Source organism: Pan troglodytes, chromosome 15 (genome assembly GCF_028858775.2).
Source record: "Pan troglodytes isolate AG18354 chromosome 15, NHGRI_mPanTro3-v2.0_pri, whole genome shotgun sequence".
Lineage (NCBI taxonomy): Eukaryota > Metazoa > Chordata > Mammalia > Primates > Hominidae > Pan > Pan troglodytes.
In genome coordinates, this window is record NC_072413.2 from 68,513,737 (window position 1) to 68,531,597 (window position 17,861).

Here is a 17,861-nt window from a genome sequence, read left to right on the forward strand (position 1 = left end):
TACCTAATTGTGCTCTAAATTGATAGTCAAAAAAGCCCCACTAAAAGGGCTTACTAGTATTGAGAAACCTCCTCCAATCAAGACTTTTTAATTTTATAATATATTCTTATCTGCAGAAAAGCCCTGGGCATTCTAAGGAAGGAAGGCATGTGATGGGGTAACAGGGAGTGAGGCAGCTGTTTTGGGACAGGGCACACAGCCAACTAGCATCATGATCTCTATCGTAAGAGGCTCCTCCTGGTCATGTCAATACAGATTTGATTCTACTTTTCACATGGCTGATGAGTTACCTGGATCTACACATTTCAATCTCAATGTTCCAAAGAAAGCCTACACAGAGGAGCTTAAGCCTAGAGTCCATTCATTTTAATGTTCAGAAGACCACAATTTGAGTAGACTTAAAAACCTCATTACTGTTGAAAACAAATTTTGGCTCAAGTAAAAGCTAACTTTGCTCAGTTCCTGACTTTCACTTAAAAATGTTGTTAATGATTTGCTCATATTTGAAATCAAAATGTTAAAAGAAATTTGGAGACACGTTGTTAACACATACTGGTGGCCTCAATATTCTAAGAGCACAAATGAGCATGTGCAACATCCTTAGCATTATGATGTCAAGAAAACCTGTATCCCTCCATGTGGGTGTCCAGAACTAATGGATGGCCACCGGATGCCACAAGAGGAAATCAGGATCACTAGATGAGACCTCTTAGGTAAAGTATATCTGATAGAGGTGAAATCCCAATTTAGATTTCCTCTCCATAGCTCTCCTCATAATATCCTTGGTATGTGTCATAGAGTTTGGAACATTAAGATGGAAATGGGTGAATTGAGAGAGGATCATGACAGAAAAAGCCTTGTAGAGAAGATAAAACCTATATTACATATAGTCAGAAATATGATGAGGTTATAATACAAAAGTTTATTCCAAAGAATCTGTGATAGGCCAGTCCTTGTCATCAATGCATTACTCCAAAGACAAGTCTTAAAGGAACATTGCCTTCCCATTAATTTTGTGAACGGGTGTATTCTGAAGGCCTCTCCTCTAATATTACTGGGATTTCAACCACTGTGAGAATCTTCCTCTGCATCAGTAATTAACTCTTTCTTCTAATTCCAGTAACAATTTAAAACTCATCAACACCCTATCTTATGATCTCTCCCCTCACTCACAGTCACAGCCTAATTTTGTGTTTCTCAAACTCAGGTCACAAACTGTAAATCAATGTAGTGGGCCACAACCAAAGGAAACACAACTGTGTTGAAAATATCAGAGGGTTTTACACAGATCCTTAGCAAGACCTTCAAACACTGTAACCAGAGTTTATATTTAATTTTCTGTGTCTGTGTTTGTATCTGCACACTCCCATGCTCACTGAGTCTCAATGTAAACTAAGCTAAATTTCTTATTGTGGGTCACAGTCAAAATCCACTGGAAGAGCAGTAGCCAAATAATGAAAATGAAAGATTTTGGGGAAAACTCTGTCCCTCTTTCTTTGCTGAAAATAAAATCCTATCTGAAACTACAGTCATTCTTATCTCTCCCTGGGATCTTGGATTCAATTTCAGTGAAAGATGTATCTTCCTCCAGTTCCAGCTCATAGCCCCTCTATCTGTGCTATGAATCCTATAGCCTTACCTACTTGAAGATTGACTCAACTGTCAGATTTATCCTCAACTTTTCCTTCATTACTTTCTCTTTACTTCCAGTACATGAACATACTCAAATCTCTACTAACCTTAAAATATTTATCTTCCTTTATTCTCACATACTCCCATGGCTACCACCTTGCCACTAGAACTTTCTCTCTTTAATGGACAAGAATCACTTACCAGCAAACTGAACAATTATGCCCATAGTTCTTTTAATGGCCACGCTCATCAGTGGTCTGTATTGCCCCTCTCAAAAAACAAATATAAGAACTGACATCTCACATGTCAAAAGTAAACAAATCTCTGTAGATCTCACAGAGGATTAAGTTCTTAATCTCGCTGCTCAGCAACAAGGTCCTCTCAGTTACAGATCACACCATGTGGCTCTTAAAGTCAATTGACTCTGCCTCCACCACCTCTATCCAGTTTTCTTTTTCTATCCCTCCCCTACATGCAAGTGTCAGGTCAGCCTCTTCAACCCCATCTTATGAGCTCCACACACAGCATATGCTCACTTCTGCTTTAGGAACTTTGTTCATGCTCTACCCTTATCTAAATCATCTAAACCTTTCCTCATTCTTGAACCACATTATAGTATCCTTCAATGTTTAGATTAAATTCAACTTCTGCTTTGCATCATTAATATTCTGTAAACTTCTGAATAAGCATCATATCCTGTGTTTGAAATATTTATGTATATGGTCTGCTTTTTTATGTGTGGTTCTACCACATCACCAGTTAAACTATAATTTTGTAGAAAAATATAGCAGAAATATTGTTATTGATATAAAATGTTCATACTTTTGGCTAAAGAAAGCTTAGTATCCTTAATATAATTATGTTAAACCTGCATAAAACAAAGGTGAATGTGAAGTTCAATACAATATTAAAAGCAACTGAATGATGATGCACTTGCAGTGGGTGGGGGAGTTTGGAACAACAATTGGGAGACAATTTTACATCTTTGCCATCTACTATCTTCTTTTTTAGATATGGTTGTGAGGAAATGGATCAGAAAGTGAATAGATAAGGTCCATCTTCTAAGAAAGTCCTTTTCATTTTCTTTTCATGATTGTATTAATAACTGGATACTTTATTTCTTTTCATGATTATATTAATCGCTGGATACATAGGTTTCCCCTAATGTATAGGGGGTTGAACTGTTCCATATGTCCAGGTAGAATTGGAGAATCCTTCTTAGGATGTGTTAAACAAAAAGGTTTCCTCATTCCAGAGCTTAGTGGAGATAATCTGACCATGCCAGATTTGACTGACAATGATGAAAGAAATTGTCCAAGAAATGAGAGGCTTGGGAAAATACACAAACCCAAACCTGGAAAGGTTTTGACAAGGACACAGTAGATGATGCTATCAAGAAGAGAAAACTATAAACAGGCTGATAGATGGCCACATGAAGAGAGAACCTCCTTGAGTCTGACAGAATGGGCAATCACCTGGAACATCTGTGTTAGACAATGACTGAAGCTTCCTAAAGCAGGTTTGACTACATCTTGTTTGTAGTAAAAATAATTTCATATGCATCTAAAAGCAAAACAAACTGTTACAAGAGACAAAAGATGAGACTATATAATTATAAAAGGGCTCAATTTATCAGGAAGATATAACAATTAGAAATATACGCACCCAACATTGGAGAACCCAAATATATGAAGCAAACATTGACATAATTTAAGGGAGAAATAGATAGCAACACAATAATAGTAAGATATTTTGATACCCTATTTTCAATAATGGATAGAACATCCAGACAGAAAATCAATTTAAGAAACTGACTTGAGCCACACTATAGACCATATGGACCTAACAAACACACACAGAACATTCTACCCAACACATCAGAACACACATTCTTCTCAAGGGCACACAAAATATTCTCCAGGATAGTTCACATATTAGGTCATAAAACAAGTCTTAACAAATTTAAGATTGAAATCACCCCAAGCATCTTTCTGACCACAATAGAATGAGACTAGCTATCAATAATGTAATGAAATCTGAAAAATTCACAAATACACTCATTCATCACTTAACAATGGGGACAAATTCTGAGAAATGTGTTGTTAGGTGATTTCGTCATTGTGCAAACATCATAGAGTGTACTTCTACAAACCTAGAATGGTATAGCCTACTATACACCTGGGCTATATTGGATAGCCTATTGTTCCTATGCCACAAACCTGTACAGCATGCTACTATACTGAATACTATAGGCAACTGGAATACAATGGTAAGTATTTGTGTATATAAACACATTTAAACATAGAAACAGTAAACATATGGCATAAAAGATAAAAAATGGTTCACTTGTTTAGGGCACTCATCATGTATGGAGCTTGCAGAACTAGGAGTTTCTCTGGGTAAGTCAGTAAGTAAATGGTGAGTGAATGTGAAGGCCTGGGACATTACTGTACACTACTGTAAACTTTATAAACACTGTGCACTTAGGCTATAATACATTTATTTTTAAAAATTTCATGCTAAAAACTCTCAATAAATTAGGTATTGATGGGACGTATTTCAAAATAATAAGAGCTATCTATGACAAACCCCCAGCCAATATCATACTGAATGGGCAAAAACTGGAAGCATTCCCTTTGAAAACTGGCACAAGACAGGGATGCCCTCTCTCACCGCTCCTATTCAACATAGTGTTGGAAGTTCTGGCCAGGGCAATCAGGCAGGAGAAGGAAATAAAGGGTATTCAATTAGGAAAAGAGGAAGTCAAATTGTCCCTGTTTGCAGATGACATGATTGTTTATCTAGAAAACCCCATCGTCTCAGCCCAAAATCTCCTTAAGCTGATAAGCAACTTCAGCAAAGTCTCAGGATACAAAATCAATGTACAAAAATCACAAGCATTCCTATACACCAACAACAGACAAACAGAGAGCCAAATCATGAGTGAACTCCCATTCACAATTGCTTCAAAGACAATAAAATACCTAGGAATCCAACTTACAAGGGATGTGAAGGACCTCTTCAAGGAGAACTACAAACCACTGCTCAAGGAAATAAAAGAGGATACAAACAAATGGAAGAACATTCCATGCTCATGGGTAGGAAGAATCAATATCGTGAAAATGGCCATACTGCCCAAGGTAAATTACAGATTCAATGCCATCCCCATCAAGCTACCAATGACTTTCTTCACAGAATTGGAAAAAACTACTTTAAAGTTCATATGGAACCAAAAAAGAGCCCGCATCGCCAAGTCAATCCTAAGCCAAAAGAACAAAGCTGGAGGCATCACACTACCTGACTTCAAACTATACTACAAGGCTACAGTAACCAAAACAGCATGGTACTGGTACCAAAACAGAGATATAGATCAATGGAACAGAACAGAGCCCTCAGAAATGACGCCGCTTACCTACAACTATCTGATCTTTGACAAACCTGAGAAAAACAAGCAATGGGGAAAGGATTCCCTATTTAATAAATGGTGCTGGGAAAACTGGCTAGCCATATGCAGAAAGCTGAAACTGGATCCCTTCCTTACACCTTATACAAAAACCAATTCAAGATGGATTAAAGATTTAAACGTTAGACCTAAAACCATAAGAACCCTAGAAGAAAACCTAGGCATTACCATTCAGGACATAGGCGTGGGCAAGGACTTCATGTCCAAAACACCAAAAGCAATGGCAACAAAAGACAAAATTGACAAATGGGATCTAATTAAACTAAAGAGCTTCTGCACAGCAAAAGAAACTACCATCAGAGTGAACAGGCAACCTACAACATGGGAGAAAATTTTCGCAACCTACTCATCTGACAAAGGGCTAATATCCAGAATCTACAATGAACTCAAACAAATTTACAAGAAAAAAACAAACAACCCCATCAAAAAGTGGGCGAAGGACATGAACAGACACTTCTCAAAAGAAGACATTTATGCAGCCAAAAGACACATGAAAAAATGCTCATCATCACTGGCCATCAGAGAAATGCAAATCAAAACCACTATGAGATATCATCTCACACCAGTTAGAATGGCAATCATTAAAAAGTCAGGAAACAACAGGTGCTGGAGAGGATGTGGAGAAATAGGAACACTTTTACACTGTTGGTGGGACTGTAAACTAGTTCAACCATTGTGGAAGTCAGTGTGGCGATTCCTCAGGGATCTAGAACTAGAAATACCATTTGACCCAGCCATCCCATTACTGGGTATATACCCAAAGGACTATAAATCATGCTGCTATAAAGACACATGCACACGTATGTTTATTGCGGCATTATTCACAATAGCAAAGACTTGGAACCAACCTAAATGTCCAACAATGATAGACTGGATTAAGAAAATGTGGCACATATACACCATGGAATACTATGCAGCCATAAAAAATGATGAGTTCATGTCCTTTGTAGGGACATGGATGAAATTGGAAACCATCATTCTCAGTAAACTATCGCAAGAACAAAAAACTAAACACCGCATATTCTCACTCATAGGTGGGAATTGAACAATGAGATCACATGGACACAGGAAGGGGAATATCACACTCTGGGGACTGTGGTGGGGAGGGGGGAGGGGGGAGGGATAGCATTGGGAGATATACCTAATGCTAGATGACCAGTTAGTGGGTGCAGCGCACCAGCATGGCACATGTATACATATGTAACTAACCTGCACAATGTGCACATGTACCCTAAAACTTAAAGTATAATTAAAAAAAAAAGCAAAAAAAACAAAAATTTCTTTAATAATAAATTAAACTTAGCTTACTGTAACTTTTTTACTTTATATACTTTTAATTTTTTAACTTCTTGACTGTTTTGTAATAACACTTAGCTTGAAACATAAAAACATTGTACAGCTGTACAAAAATTTTTACATCGTAGCCAGGCATGGTGGCTCACGCCTGTAATCCCAGCACTTTGGGAGGCCAAGGCGGGTGGATCACGAGGTCAGGAGTTCGAAACCAGCCTGGACAAGATGGTGAAATCCCATCTCTACTAAAAATACAAAAATTTTTATATCCTTATTCTATAAGCTTTTTCTATTTTTAAAATTATTTTTTCTTACTTTTAAAATTTTTTGTTAAAAACTAAGACACAAACACAAACATTAGCCTAGGTCGTCACAGGGTGAAGATCATCAGTAATCACTGTCTTCTGCCTCCATATCTTGTCCCATTGGAAGGGGCAATAACATACATGGAGCTGTCATCTCCTATGATCACAATGCCTTCTTCTGGAACACCTCCTGAATGAACTGCCTGAGGCTGTTTTACAGTTAGCTAACTTTTAAAAAATATATGTAGAAGTATACTCTAATATAATGATAAAAAGTATAGTATAGGAAATCTTTTATCATCATTATCAACTTTATGTACTACACATAATTGCATGTACTATACTTTTACATGATTGGTAATGCATAGGTTTGTTTACACCAGCATCACCACAAACACATGAGTAATGCATTACGATGTGACATTAGATGGCTACAAAGTCACTAGACAATAGGAATTTTTCAGCTCCATTGTAATATGAGACCACTGTCATATATGCGATCCATCATTGCCCAAAACATTCTTATGTGGTTCATCTGCAGATGGAAATTAAACAACACCAACCATTGGGTCAAAGAAGAAACTAAGAGGGAAATTAGCAAATATCTTGACATAAAAATGAAAACACAGCATACCAAAACTTATAGGATGCAGCAAAGCAGTCCTAAAAGAGAAGTTTACAGAGATAAATACTGACATTAAAAAAAAAAAAGAGAGAGAGAGAGAAATCTCAAATAAACAACCTGACTTTACACCTTCAGGAACTAGAAGGAAAGAAGAAAAAACTATGCTCAAAGTCAACAGAAAAAAAGACATAAACATTGGAGCAGTAATAAACAAAATAGAGAATAGACCATTTAAAAATCAATACAAATTGGTATTTGAAAAGATCAACAAAATTGACAAACCTTTAACTAGAGCAGCTAAGAGAAAAACAAAACAAAAATCAGAAATGAAAAAGGAGACATTATAACTAATGACTTAAAAATAAAAAGGTCTAAAAGAAATTGCTATGATACAGGGATAGTTTAACATTCAAAAACCAATCATTGTGATATATCACATTCACAGGCAGAAGGATAAAAATTACATGATCATCTCAATAGATGCAGAAAAAGCATTTGACAAAATCCAACACACTTTTTTGATAAAAAATACTTGACATTCTAGGAATACAAGAAAATGGTCTCAACATTATACAGGCATGTATGGAAAAGTACACAGCTAACATTGTACTCAATGATGAAAAACTGAAAGCTTTTCCTCTAAGATCTGGAACAAGGCAAGAATATCCATTTTATCCACTTCTATAAAACAGTATGGGAAGTCCTAGCCAGAGAAATTAGACAAGAAAAAGAAATTAAAATGTCCATATCAGAAAGGAAGAAGTAAAATGATCTATGTTCCCGGATGACTTGATCTGTAGAAAACTCTAAAGATTCTAAAAAAACAAACCTGTTATAGCTAATAAATGAATTCAACAAAGTTGCAGGATACAAAATCAACTACAAAAGTCACGTGCATAATTATATACTAACAATAAATCACCTGAAAAATAAGAAAACAATTCTATTTACAATAGCATCAGAAAGAATAAAATACTTAGGAATAATCTTAAATTTAAAAAATTAAAGACATGTACACTTGAAATCACAAAACCTTGCTGAAAAAAATTAAAGAAGACATAAATAAATGGAAAGACATCTCATTCATAGACTAGAAGACTTAATATTGTTAAAATGTCCACACTATCCAAAGCAATCTACAGATTCAATAGAATCCCTAACAAAATCTCAGTGGCATTATTAGCAGAATTAGAAAAACAATTCAAAATTTATAAAGAAGCACAAATGGCCCCAAACAGCCAAAACAATCTTGAGAAAGAAGAATAAAGCTGGAAGCCTCATACTATCTGACTTCAAAATATATTATAAATATACAGTAATAAAAACAGCATGGTACTGGCATAAAAATAGACAGAATACAGAGCCCAGAAGTAAACCCAGACATGTATGAATAAATGACCTTTGATAAAGGTGCCAAAACTACACAATGGGGGAAAAATAGTCTCTTCCATAAGCAGTATTGGAAAAACTGGATATCCACATGCAAAAGCATGAAATTGAACCCTTATACAACACAAAAATCACTCAAAATGAAATAAAAACATAAAAATAAGACCTGAGACTATAAAACTTCTAAAAAAAAAACACACGAGAAAATCTCCACAGCATTTGTTTTTGCAATGATTTCTTGGGCATGACACCAAAAGCACGGGCAATAAAAGCAAAAATGAGACTACCTCAAACTAAAAATCTTCTTAACAGCAAAGGAGACAATCAACAGATTGGAAACAGATGGGCATGTAGTGGCATCATAATTATTTAAATTACCACCCAATGTTAATTGTGATTAAGTTCCCTATTGATGCAAGTATGTAGGGTGACCAAGTGACTGCTGTAATTATAAGTACGTCAAGGATGGAGGAGTGAGATAGCTATACTTAACTATATTGGCATTTTACATGATAAGGCCCAAGGCCCTAAATTCACAGTGGCCTACATGACGGGAGAAGTATTTGCCAAACATCTATCTGATACCTGATAAGGGTTACTATCCAAAATATATAAGAAACCCATAAAACTCAAAAGCAATAAATTAAGTTTTTTCAAAATACAAAGTTGGGCAAATGACCTGAATAGGCATTTATCCAAAAATATATATATATGGCCAACACCATTTATGAATAATGTTATAACACATGAAAAGATGCTCAACATCACTAATCATGAGAAAATACAAATCAAAACCACAAAGAGATCTCACCTCTAGCTTGGATGTTCTGTACGCTCCAAATTTCATGTTAAAATGTGACTTCTGATACCATCTCATGCCAGTTAGAATGGCAATTATTAAAAAGTCAGGAAATAACAGATGTTAGAGAGGATGTGGAGAAATAGGAATGCTTTTACACTGTTGGTGAGAGTGTAAATTAGTTCAACCATTGTGAAAGACAGTGTGGCAATTCCTCAAGGATCTAGAACCAGATATACCATTTAACCCAGCAATCCCATTACTGAGTATATACTCAAAGGATTATAAATCATTCTACTATAAAGACACATGCACACGTATGTTTACTGCAACACTATTTTCAATAGCAAAGACTTGGAACCAACCCAAATGCCCATCAACGACAGACTGGATAAAGAAAATGTGGCACATACATACCATGGAATACTATGCAGCCATTAAAAAGAATGAGTTTATGTGCTTTGCAGGGACATGGATGAAGCTGGAAGCCACCATTCTCAGCAAACTAACACAGGAACAGAAAACCAAACACTGCATGCTCTCACTCATAAGTGGGAGTTGAACAATGAGAACAAATGGACACAGGGAGAAGAACATCACACACCAATGCTTGTTGAGGGATGAGGGGGCAAGGGAAGGGAGAGCATTAGGGCAAATACCTAATGCATGTGGGTCTTAAAACCTAGCTGATGGGTTGATGGGTGCAGCAAACCACCATGGCACATGTATACCTATGTAACAAACCTGCACGTTCTGCACATGTATCCTAGAACCTAAAATTAAAAAAAAAAAAAAACCCTCTTAGAAAAAATAACATTCAGGCTGGGCACGGTGGCTCATGCCTGTAATCCCAGCACTTTGGGAGGCCAAGGTGGGTGGATCACCTGAGGTCAGGAGTTCGAGACCAGTCTGGCCAAAATGGTGAAACCCGATCTCTACTAAAAATACAAAAATTAGCCAGGCATGGTGGTGGGCACCTGTAGTCCCAGCTTCTCAGGAGGCTGAGGAAGGATAATCACTTGAGCCTGGGAGGCAGAGGTTGCAGTGAGCCAAGATCGGGCCACCGTACTCTAGTCTGGGCGAGAAAGCAAGACCCTGTCTCAAAAAAAAAACACACACACACACACACACACGCACACAAAAACACTTAAATGTATTAATCTTATCCTAAATTATTTTATGTTTTATTTTATACTTATAGAAGCCTTCCCATGTATCACATAAAATTCTCATGCTTAAAAAAAATGTGACTTCCAATGCTGGAGGTAGGAAAGTAAAATGGCACAGCTGCTATGGAAAACAATATAGAGGTTCCTCAGAAAATTAAAAATAGAACTACCATATGATCTAGTAATCCCACTTCTAGGTATTTATCCAAATTATCAAAATCAGGCTCTTGAAGATATCTTTGCATTCCCATGTTAACTGCAGCATTATTTACAATAACCAAAAGGTGGAAAAAAAATGTAAATATTTCCCAACAGACGCATGGCCCAAAAAAGGAAGGAAATCCTGTCATATGCTACACCATGGATGAGCATTAAGAATTTTATACTAAGTGAAATAAGCCAGTCACAGGACAAATACAGAATGATTCCACTTACAAGGTATCTAAAGTAGTAAAATTCTTAGAAGAAAAAAAATAGAATGTTAGTTGCCAGGTGCTGAGGGATTAGGGAAATGAGGAGTTCCTGTTCAATGGATATATAATTTCAGTCATACAAGATGAAAAAGTTCTAGAGGTATGCTGTACAATAATGTGCATATAATTAATAATACTGTAGCTCCTTCTAGCAAATCTTACCTCTGTGTCTTTCAGTGTTCCATTTTTATATTTTCAGTCCTCTAATAACTTTTTAAATTTTTCCTATATTAATTTTCCTTGGTGTGTTTTTCTTTTTTGGACAGGATATTGACAGACACAAGACTTGGTACTAGGAGTGATACCAAAAAAGAAAGATAAAATGGGAATCTGAGATTGATGTGGGCATGACCCTAGTCTTAAACACACTGCTGAACTCCCATCCAATGGAGAATGGCATGTAATGACATCACAATTAGTTACTACTCAATGTTGATTGCAGTGAACTGCCCTATTGACCCAAGTGTGTAAGAGGATGAAGTGACTGCTGTGATAATTACTATGAGTACCTCAAAGACTGAGAGGTGAAATAGCTATATTTAATTTAATGTAATTAAGCTAATTTAATGTAAACTGGGAAATTTACATGATGAGGCCAAAGGCTTGAAATTCACAGTTCAAACAGGGAGCTTATAATGGTGGACCTAAAAGAATCTCTCCTTTGTTTTAACCATACAACCAAGCTCACTGAAAACAAAATTTAATTGAAATGCTTGCAGAGTGACAACATAAGTTGAATACATAGATATGTCAAGGGAAAGGGAAGAAACTGACTGGGAAGGGGGAAAGCCTTGAGACTTGAAATAGAGAATTCCTGGTGAATTTGGATGATTTTGAACATGTAAACACTCCAAAATATCCCCTAGTCTCCTTTACTAGTGAAAGAGCCCAGAGCTCTCCTGTCTGAGAAGTCTATGCACCTCAAGCTTGAGACCTTACAATGAGCTCAGCTGGGGAACTTATCCTGAAAACGGATGCCTAGACTCCTCAAGACATACTCCTACCACTCCTTATTGTCTCTAGATGCAAAGAAGAATCAGATCTCAACACGCTCCAGAGCAAAAAGTTCCAAATCTGAATTGGAAGGAAATAACTTCTACTCCAAAATATTTGCAACATTTTACTAATTCATATTAGCAAAAGAAAGCCAAAGAAACCATATTAATAACAGAAATGATGAAACAGCAACAAAAATAAAGTGGATATACTTTATAGAATGAAATTCAACAGGAATTTGTATTTAACAAAATAGCTTCAAAATATATAAACGAAATTGTAAGAGATATAAAAGGATAAATAGAAAACTTCAAAGTCTACTTGTTGGTATAACACGCTTCATTCAGTAACTGATAGAACAATTTAAAAAACAATTAGTAAGGAAATAGAAAACTTAAGAAATGTTAATCAAATTAACCTAATGTACACATGTAAAAACATCCAACAATTGCAGCACAGTTATGAAGTTCAAATGTGCATGGGACATATACCAAAATACATAATATCCATGGGCATAATGGAAGTATCTGCAAATCCTAAAAATAAGAATTGGGGCCAGGCACGGTGGCTCACACACCTGTAATCCTAGCACTTTGAGAGGTTGAGGCAGGTGGATCACCTGAGGTCAGGATTTCGAGACCAGCCTGACCAACATGGTGAAACCTTGTCTCTATTAAAAATACAAAAATTAGCCAGGCGTGGTGGTGGGCATCTGTAATCCCAGCTACTCAGGAGGCTGAGGCAGGAGAATTGCTTGAATCCAGGAGGCAGAGGTTGCGGTGAGCCTAGATCACACCATTGCACTCCAGCCTGGGCAACAGAGCAAAACTCTGTCTCAAAAAAAAAAAAAAAAAAAAAAAAGAATTGCACAGTGTATGTCCCTTAATGACTACAGAATTTAAAAAGAAAATTATATAACTACAAAGAGCTATTTACAGAGCAGGAGCATCGCTGTCTTATAAAAGCATCGCCATTTTAAGGTTCACCTTGATCAAAAACTACCTAAATCCAAAGTGCATCAGCCTAATGGCTAAGGCCAGCATGACCATAAACCACAAATGACATCTCCAACCAGAAACATTCCAACCATAAGATAAACCTCTCCCCAACCAGAGACATGCCAGCCCCAAGATAACCTCCCCTCCAGCCGGAGAGATGTCAGCCCCAAGATAACCTCCCCTCCAGCCAGAGACATTCCAACCCTGCCATAAACTTCTCCCCCACACAGAAACATTCCAAGCCTGTGATAAACTCTCTCACCCTAAAACCAATAAAAACTCTTAGTCCATAGGAGCAAGCACTCCTAACCAAAAAAAAAAAAAAAAAAAAAAAAATTGGCCAGAAGCCCCTCTCAGGTTTATTCTCCAAAATAAACTTGTCTTTGACTGTTGAGCCACTTTTCATGTTTCTTTTCTCTTTCTTTACTTCTTACATTTGGTGCTGAAACCTGGGATGGGTGTTGGGGATACAGGCTGTCATGCAACCCAGGAAGCAGTGGACAGCAGCTGCTCATCCCGCTGGATCCTGAGAGTCTCTGGCCACCTACCTCATCTTGTCTCTCACTTCACTTTTTGAGCAATTTGCATGAGGAGGACAACTAACCTCAAGGGGACTGTGAGGGCTCAGGTTGGGGCTACTCTCCAGTGAGCCCTCAAAATCCTCAGGTCTCAGGAATCCACCTCTGACCACCCATAACAGGTATTTCGCTTTCTCCTCTCCTCTTTCCTCATACTTCCTTCACTCTCTTCCTTGTACAGCTCCAGTCCAAGAGGCCCTTTGCTGATTCCAACCGCAACATCCAACATCGGCCACTAATTCAGCCAGCTGGTAAGATCTGCCCTCACCTGCTGTTCTTACAGTACCTGGGGAAAGTCAGGTCTGCTGTCCCAGTCCTTGGAGGATCAGTGGGACTAAGCTGGAAGAAATCTTGGGTATGTCCAGTTTCTTCTCAGCTTGACGTCCTCTTGAGAAAGAGGATTCCAGGTTTCTGTCTTTTGTCTGGGGACAACTGGAACAAAAACAGACACCCTCAGCTTCTTCTTGCCAGTCTACATGGGTGCCAAACAATCCCACATTCCTTATCCTCTCCACTGGGCTGTCTCCTTCACAACCTCGCCAAACTTGACATATGCATTTAGTTTTTTATTGCAACATGGCCTGGACCCAATACAAATTAAATAATGACAGCTGATGGCCCAAAAATGGCACCTTTAACTTTCAAATTCTCAGGGACCTTGACAACTTTATAACCAGGAACAGTAAACGGCAAGAGGTTCTCTATATTCAGGCTTTCTTCTACCTTAGATCCCAACCCTCCCTGTGTCAAGCTTGTACCCCTCATGAAATCCTTTTTCTTAATGAAAACCCTCCCTGGGTCTCTCCTTCCTCCAAAACTTCTTCCTTCAAAACTCCTTCCTCCAAAATCCCTTTTGACCCTGCAGATGAATCCCCTCCGTATTCTCATCCCCCTGCATCATGATGCTCCTCATCTGTCTGAACTCTCTGCCCCGGTGTCCCGCCCTGCCCCCAAGCCTTCAGCCCCAAATCCCACTCCTCCTCCTTCTCCACCTGCTACCCATTCAAAAACCATCTCTGCTATTCTCTGTTTCTGAGAAGTGGCTAGGTTTGAAGGCACTGCTCGCATTCATATGCCTTTTTCCATATCTGATTTGTCACAGATCAAACAGCATCTGGGATCTTTCTCTGAAAATCCCCCTCATTATCTCAGGGAATTCCTGGCACATAACCTAATCCTTTCATTTAACTTGGCATGATATTTATATAATTCTAACTTCCACCCTCACCCCGATGAAAAAGAGTGCTCAGCTTAATTAAAATGAATATCCAAGCTGAGTATATTCAAAAGGCCTTTATGTTTTTCTCTTCATAAATCTTGTTTTCCTGGAAAAGGTTTTTTCCCAGTTAACTGAATTACTTTTGTCCACTTTGTCTTCCCATTCTTGGTGCATGTATGAAGAACACTAAAATGACTTCTGGTGTCCTGGGACTCATTGGGAAAACAGAAAAGGCACCAAAAATCCTGTTTCAGGAAAAATGTTTTCCTCACAGAACCCCTGGAATTAGAGGTGGATAAGTACTTCTCAAAATCATCTTTGTCTTCCAGCTATACTTGTTTATTAGGCCCTGGAAACTGTTTTCCTAGCCCTGTTTCGTTTTGTTTTTTTCTGAGATGGAGTCTTGCTCTGTCACCAGGTTGGAGTGCAGTGGCACGATCTCAGCTCACTGCAACCTCCACCTCCCGGGTTCAAGTGATTCTCCTGCCTCAGCCTACCAAGTAGCTGGGACTATAGGTACATGTCACCATGCCTGTAGGGAGACTCCCTGAAACTATTGCTATAAAATAAAAGATGAAATGCTCCTAATTATTGTAAATACAAAATGGCATGCAGGATTGTGTAAAGGCAACGCCAGGTTGGACTGCCAGAACGAGCCAACAGTGCATGATGTGCTTCCCCCCACAGAGAGCCTATGAATGGACGTGCAGCCAGAGAGGTTTCACATCACCGATTCCTGTAGGGAGACCCCCTGAAACTACTGCTATGGAATAAAAGATGAAATGCTCCTGATTATTGTAAATACAAAATTGCATGCAGGATTGTGTAAAGACAATGCCAGGTTGGCCTGGCAGACGAGCCAACAACGCGCGATGTGCTTCCCCCTGCAGAGAGCCTATGAATGGATGTGCAGTCAGGGAGGTTTCACATCACCAAGATTCCTATCCTAGAAAAGCAGATGTTCATAGCTCTGGGAATGGAATGCGACCCTTGTGGGGAGCCTATAAATGGACGCATGAGGGGCGCCTGTCCATGTGGATAAGATAGGGCTATAAACGCCCTCATCTTGCCACGGCTCTTCTAGGCCTCTTTAGGGTTAAGGCATACTCCCTTCAGAGAATTTGTGGTCTAACTGGTTGTCTAGCTTCACATCCTGTTTCTATGGATTGTTTGTAACCAGCTTTTGCTGCAACTGTTACTGCTGATTAATATCTTGCTAATCATAGGTTATGGAAAGACTGTGTTTCTGTTTTAAGGCTCTGTTAGAAATTACTGATGCACACACTATATTGTAAATTCTTATCTCTGTATACTGTACTTCTGCATACAGATGTTATGTTAAAGAATTACTTCATCCCCATGTGACCATCTCACCTCATAATCAAATGACCATAAATCCTTCACTAACCTACCCCTGCCCTCACTAAACTTAATAATAAATGCTAGTATATTCAGTGCATTGGCAGCACCATGGGACCAGAAGGCGGTGACCCCCCTGGACCCAGCTTTCACTATCTTGGGTGTGTCTATTATTTCTCAACCTGCCGATCCGCCTGGGAACAAAGAGAGAGCCCTGTTGCATTGTGGGATGCTGGCCAGGTCCCGCAACACACGCCCAACTAATTTTTGTATTTTTAGTAGAGACGGGGTTTCGTCATGTTGGCCAGGATGGTCTCAATCTCTTGACCTCGTGATCCACCTGCCTTGGCCTCCCAAAGTGCTGGGATTACAGGCGTGAGCCACTGTGCCTGGCCCCTAGCCCTGTTCTTAAAGGGCCTCACCCGAAGGCCAATAATCCAATTGGGTAATTAGCCAAAAAAAAAATTATAACTATTGGATCTTCTTCTGGTTGTCTGTGTGTGGCTATATATGTGTTATGTGTGCAATGTCTATTTTTAAAAAGCTCTAATTAATTGGCCTAAGAAAAATAAGTGCTTAAACCAAATATTTTTAAGGGAAAAGTAAAAGCCATGGAAACTTTCAGTTCACATGACTTTAACCTTTAAAACTTACTGGCACAGTAAGATTAGAAATGTCTTAAGAGTTGCCACCATATATTTTTATTTGCATTTATCGATCAAGCAATTTTATACTTATCTCTGCCAAATACTATAAGGTATCAAAATTTGTCATAGAGGCTACAAGACTATAACTCAGCCCAAACAGAATAATCTTTGCTTGTGTAATTTTTTTAACAAATGAAACATTAATATTGGTTTAATAAAGATAGCTACATCTTGAACTATTTAGTGAAATGCCCTAACTTCTAATCTTGTGGCCTTAGGCAGTCTAGTCCACAGACATGAAGGAAGTTTGCTTTGGCAAAGGACTATCATCATCTTTAATATTAAAGAGAATTTATATAAAAAGTAATTTTTTTTTCTTTGAGACAGAGTCTTGCTCTGTTGCCAAGCTGGAGTGCAGTGGTGTGATCTTGGCTCACTGCAACCTCCATCTCCCGGGTTCAAGAGATTCTCTTGCCTCAACCTCCTGAGTAGCTGGGACTATTGGCACATGCCACCACGCCTAGCTAATTCTTGTATTTTTAATAGAGACAGGGTTTCACCATGTTGGCCAGGATAGTCTCGATCTCTTGACCTCATGATCCACCCACCTCAGCCTCCCAAAGTGCTGGGATTACAGGTGTGCGCCACCACGCCCAGGCAAAAAATAATCTTATATGGTAAATTCTTGTCCTAAAGTAAATTAACTGGTTAAGGAAAGGAATGTTTACAACAAGTCAGAAATTCGAGGCATGTGAGAGATTGTCTGAAGGTCACGAAAAATTTTATAAAAGGCAATTTATGCAAGAAATGTACAATTTAAAAGTGATTAGGCCTCCTCAATGCTTTATAAAATGCCACTAATAAGCTTAGCTGTACAATTTGCACGGTTTGCAGCTAGGTAAGACCTAGGACACAT

The 17,861-nt window shown here is 38.3% G+C and overlaps 1 protein-coding gene and 1 long non-coding RNA gene across 7 annotated transcripts in view; one reads left to right on the forward strand and one right to left on the reverse strand.

Annotated features, from left to right (window-relative positions):
* ADAM20 (ADAM metallopeptidase domain 20) overlaps positions 1 to 17,861 on the reverse strand; it is a 61,872-nt gene that overhangs the window by 10,035 nt on the left and 33,976 nt on the right. For 2 of the 5 annotated variants that reach the window (XM_063792750.1, XM_063792751.1), the window contains exon 2: positions 14,007 to 14,152. The exons of 2 other annotated variants lie outside the window; for them this stretch is intronic. The gene's annotated coding sequence lies outside the window, so the exon portion shown is untranslated. 5 annotated transcript variants of the gene reach the window in all.
* Positions 613 to 15,731, forward strand: LOC107968202 (uncharacterized). Of its 2 annotated transcripts, none has more exons than XR_001709228.3 (3): positions 613 to 713; positions 13,902 to 13,971; positions 15,627 to 15,731. It is a non-coding gene; the product is annotated as an uncharacterized LOC107968202 (long non-coding RNA). The 2 variants fall into 2 exon arrangements; XR_001709227.3 differs by lacking the exon at positions 613 to 713 and adding an exon at positions 11,572 to 11,672.